Source organism: Callorhinus ursinus, unplaced genomic scaffold (assembly GCF_003265705.2).
Source record: "Callorhinus ursinus isolate GAN/ISIS: 27379988/994484 unplaced genomic scaffold, GSC_fseal_2.0 scaffold5, whole genome shotgun sequence".
Taxonomy (NCBI): Eukaryota; Metazoa; Chordata; class Mammalia; order Carnivora; family Otariidae; genus Callorhinus; species Callorhinus ursinus.
In genome coordinates, this window is record NW_027397067.1 from 26,539,890 (window position 1) to 26,545,252 (window position 5,363).

The 5,363-nt window shown below is 36.6% G+C and overlaps 1 non-coding gene across 1 annotated transcript; it reads left to right on the forward strand.

Moving 5' to 3' along the window:
• The first annotated feature begins 3,731 nt into the window (after positions 1-3,731).
• LOC112823786 (U6 spliceosomal RNA) lies at positions 3,732-3,836 on the forward strand. The gene has a single exon (XR_003208142.1). It is a non-coding gene; the product is annotated as a U6 spliceosomal RNA (small nuclear RNA).
• The last annotated feature ends 1,527 nt before the right edge of the window (positions 3,837-5,363 follow it).

The following is a 5,363-nucleotide window of genomic DNA, read 5'->3' on the forward strand; positions in this document are numbered from 1 at the left end:
TACAACTAAGAACTAAAAACTAAAAACTTTTTTTAAGCCCAAAATGGTGGTGGTGGTGGTAGTAAAAAGAAGGGGCACATGCACCCCAATGTTCATAGCAGCAATGTCCACAATAGCCAACTGTGGAAAGAGCCGAGATGCCCTTCAATAGATGAATGGATAAAGAAGATGTGGTCCATATATACAACGGAATATTACTCAGCCATCAGAAAGGATGAACACCCAACTTTTACATCAACATGGATGGGATTGGAGGAGATGATGCTAAGTGAAATAAGTCAAGCAGAGAAAGTCAATTATCATATGGTTTCACTTATTTGTGGAACAGAAGGAATAGCGTGGAGGACCACAGGGGAAGGGAGGGAAAACTGAATGGGAAGAAATCAGGGAAGGAGACAACCCATGAGAGAAGAGACTCTGGACTCCTGGAAACAAACTGAGGGCTATAGAAGGGAGGAGGTGGGGGGATGGGGTAAGTGGGTGATAGGTATTAAGGTGGGCACGTGTTGGAAGAAGCACTGGGTGTTATACACAACTAGTGAATTGTTGAACACTACAACAAAAACTTATGATGGTACCATACGTTGGCTAACTGAACATAATGAAAAATAAATTTTAAAAAGAAACAGAGACAAAACGTTTTTTCCCTAGTGAAATCCCTACATTCCAGGTTCCTGAGTGACAGGTAGACTCCAGGTCCTTGGTTTAGGGCCTGTAAAATCTCTGAACTTTTGGAGAAGCAATTGCTTTATTTTTCTTTTCTTTTCTTTTTTCTTTTTTTTAATATCTCTGGTTACTTGACTCTTTACCCCTCCTATTTCCTAGAACAAAGAACTCTGGGATTCATAGGCAAACATATCCTTCTGTCCACCTCTCAGATTTTAAGTCCTATATTCTACTGAGCAAAATGAAATTGTTCTAAAGTAAATCAAAACTAGCTTGTCAGAATCTTGCTTTCTGTGTTTCTGATGGTCTCCAGACTAGTAAGCAACATGTAGATGGCATTTCTCAGGGTCTCAAAGCATATTAAAACTTTCTTTTCATGGAAGAACTAGATCTTCGCCTGAACTTTGTCACCTGCCCAAGGACTTCAAGAGCTTCAGAATATAGACCCATTGGAAACTCATGTGTTATATTCATATTGTTTTCATACTGGAGTTTTCTTTTTCAAATAGTGTAAAATAATAAAGAATTTGTTTTAAATAAACATTCAACCTTTCATCTCTATATCTCCATCATGGGTGGATACAGTATCTCAGGGAGTTTAGACAGTTTCCTTGACTTAGTTATAGCCCTAATAATCAGAAACTGAAATTTTATAAAAAAAAAAAAAAATAACTCTCCTTTTTCTTGGTCTATTTTTTTAGAAGATTTTATTTATTTATTTGAGAGAGAGAATGAGATAGAGAGAGCATGAGAGAGGGGCGGGTCAGAGGGAGAAGCAGACTCCCTGCTGAGCAGGGAGCCCGATGCGGGACTCGATCCCAGGACTCCGGGATCACGACCTGAGCCGAAGGCAGTCACTTAACCAGCTGAGCCACCCAGGCGCCCTTTTTTGTTCTATTTTGCTTCTTGAGTTAATCTTTTTATAATTCATAAAAATAGCAAATTCTTATAAATATTTCAGATATTACAGTTCTATATGAAGTTAAAGGTGTCCCTAATCTCAGAAGTAACTATTTGTAATTATCTGGTATCATTATAGATCTTTTCCTACACACATACTCAACCAGAATATCAGCATATATTTCCTACAACTCTGTTTGTCTTCCCTATTTTTCCTTCTTCCATCTTGTATCCCACTACTATCCTCATCCCCCTAATTGAATCAGTTATGCAAATTTTATATTTCTTTTCCTCAGGATTTTTTTTCTTTTTAAGGATAAAGGAAAAATGGCTCCAAGTCAGTTTCCTGTAGTCTTTTATGCTAATTTAAAGTCATATAAGAGGTTATCTAGGTATGTTTGAAGAAACCAGAAGGAGAAGGGGGGAAATCTTTGAGGTGTATTAGAGCAGGGAGCATAATTTAATAAATAAAGGATGGCAGTCTAGGAATACGTGAAAGACTCACCATCATAGCACCCAGACTTCCTAGGATGCCTGCATGAGTTCTCCTAAGAGCGCAGTGTCCCCTAACCAGTGTCTCTACCTCAATAAGGATTTCTCTGCCCTACATGGACAAGAAGAGCAGGAAGGCACCAGATTTCAAATTCTTATCCCTCCCCTGGAAAATAAATGATCAGTGTTGACAATGACGGACTGGAGATTAGCCCTTCCTCCCACATGTGGGACAGTAACTAGTGAAAGGAGAACAGGACCCAACGCAGCTGCAACTGAATTGTCCATAAGACAGGGAGGATGGGGTCTAGAACTCACTTACTTACATACAACGATGATAAATAACTGGATACTTCTTATATATCTGAGATGTCAGCTGGGATAGTCTTCAAATACTGATGTAGAATAGAGGGATGGGCTTCATTTCATTATGCTTGTTTTTGATAACAAAACTGGGACCATACCATGGTCCTTTTTTCTATAAATATATTTCTATAAATATATATATATATATATATATATATACATGCCTTTTCTCTATAAATTGGCTTTGCAAACAATAATTACAGAGATCTTGGGCGCCTGGGTGGCTCAGTTGGTTAAGCGACTGCCTTCAGCTCAGGTCATGATCCTGGAGTCCCAGGATCGAGTCCCACATCGGGCTCCCTGCCCAGCAGGGAGTCTGCTTCTCTCTCTGACCCTCTTCCCTCTTGTGCTATCTCTCATTCTCTCTCTCTCTCAAATAAATAAAATCTTTAAAAAAATAATAATAATTACAGAGATCTTTCCATGACTCTATATTCTGTTTCATATTCATCTATTTTGCCAGAATAGACAGTTCAGAGGTTAAAAAAAAAATTGACAGATTTGATGAAAGGAAGATAAAGTAGTTCTTTTACTGCTTCTAGTTTATTTTATCTTACTGGTTTGATTTTTCACATTTAAAATTTTAATGCATCTGGAGTTGTATTATGGTTCAAGTTCAGGATCTATTACAGATATAAGTGGATAGTCACTTGTTTCCACACTTTTTCCCCTGGTGCTTAGCAATGCCACCTTTGTCCTACAGGAAACTTCCTCATCTTTGAATGCTTGCTTCTAAGTTCTCTATTCTATTGTTCTAGTCTATTAGTGGCAAATTGCTCCACTTTAATTATTATATGCTTTATGATAAGTTTAGATAACTAGTAAAACAAAACTTCACTTAAGTTTTTTCTACCAGACTGCCTTATTTGTAGTTACCTCAATATTGTCTATATCCATGTTTATATTCTCCCTTCTTTATTCTTAGTATTGTTTAACTACTTTCTTTCTTTTTTCCTTGATGAGACTTGCCGGAAAACTTTCCACTGTTTGGTTTTGCTTCTGGTTTTGACTGTTTTTCTTTTTTGTCTCATCGGTTAAGCAGTTTTCAAATTTATTTAAAAAGTCTATTTTTTGTTAGTTTTTCCCTGTTTTTTTCTCTTTCATTAATTTTTCCTTAAAAATTCTTTCAAAAATTCTTTGTTTCTCAAAGGAAATTTAAATAACATCAAATTATAAATGACATAAAACCAACTTACAAATGTTAACATGATTTCCCCTTTCATAATGTACACATATATCAAATCATCACATTGTATGCTCTAAAATCTTACAATTTTCTCAATTGTACTTCAGTAAATAATAATAGTGATCACTTTGGCAGGACATTTAGCAAAATTGGAATGATATAGAGACGATTAGCATGGGCCCTGCACAAAGATGACAGGCAAATTCATGATGCATTCAATATTTTTCTTCAATAACATAAATACACAAATAAATAATAACAATGATAATAAAATTAAATGAAAGCATTAAAAAGTAAACATGATTCTAAAACATTAATAAAGAAAGTACAGGATGCCCAGGGCGCTCAGTCGTTTAAGCATCTGCCTTCAGCTCAGGTCATGATCTCAGGGTCCTGGGATCGAACCGCATAGGGCTCCCTGCTCCCTGGGGAGCCTGCTTCTCCCTCTCCCAGTCGCCCTGCTTGTGATCTCGCTCTCTCTCATTCTGTCAAATATATAAATAAACTTTAAAAGAAAAGAAAACACCTCATGTCAGGAGTAAACTTTTTTTCTAATTCTCTTGTAGGTAAGTGGGTTTTACCAATTGAATTATGCTAGCAAGTAGGTCTGCAATGAGCCACGAGATGAATAGAGTGACCTTCTATTGTATAATTTGAAGATCAACAAAAATAATCCTTCCACAAATATCTCCTCTGCTACCTAAACTTGGCATTGCATTTCATTCTTATGCAAATTAACATCCAACTATAAGGCTCTTGGTTCCTAGAGACCCATGGGGGCTGCTCCTCTCAGCAACAGCCCTCAAACTTCAGCATTCCATAATAATGACTGAGAAAGCTGATTCAAAAGGCAGATTGAGAGGGTTTAATATGGGGCCCAAGAATCTCGCATTTAAATAACTATTTCAATTGATTAAGATGGCAATCATTCTAGAACCACTTTTTGAAAAATACTGCTGTAGAAGACGAATAGTTACCCATTCATTTACCTGGAAATCAACCCAGTGCTCTCTCCCTGTTAGCCCCTTTCTACTGGTGGATAATATAAGACAAAGGGCAGGAAAATCTCAGAGAGAGAAGGCATTAGAGTGATGACACCTAACAGGAAGCAGTTTTGAAGGTGCCAGACCAAGAAAGGATACAAGTTATTTGAGTTTTGGATGGCATTGTCCAATAGAACTTCCTGCAATAATGGAAAATGTTTTATATGCACATGCTCCAATACAGTAGCCACTTGTCACATGGCTTTTGAGCATGTGAAATGTGGCCAGTCCAGCTGGGTAACTGAATTTCAAATTTCAAATTTTATTTAATTTTAATGAATTTTCATTTAAATGTTTATAGTTACATGTGAGAGTGGCCATCCTACCCAATAGCCCAGGACTAAAGGTTTGTCTAAGTCTGGGACAGGGATTTAGTGAAAAGAAAGTTGGTACTAAATTAAACTATTTCTAATTTACAATTTTACCAAAGGTCAGCTTGATTATTTAGGATCACAGTATCTAATCTTGATATCATGCTACCAGGGAAAGTCGTAAAATTGGTAAAATGTATTTAACTAATAGTTCCTCTATCATTCTGCCAGTCAAATAAATTGCTTTCAATACAGAAACCATTGAAGTGTATTTTCAAGAAATCCTAGTGACAGTTTGGCAAATGAAAGGCAGAAGAAAAAATATTAGTGGTAAATACCCTTAGTAGATTCTTCAAAGTGTGTCAAGCTAAATTTTCAGTGGTCATTGAAAAATTTATT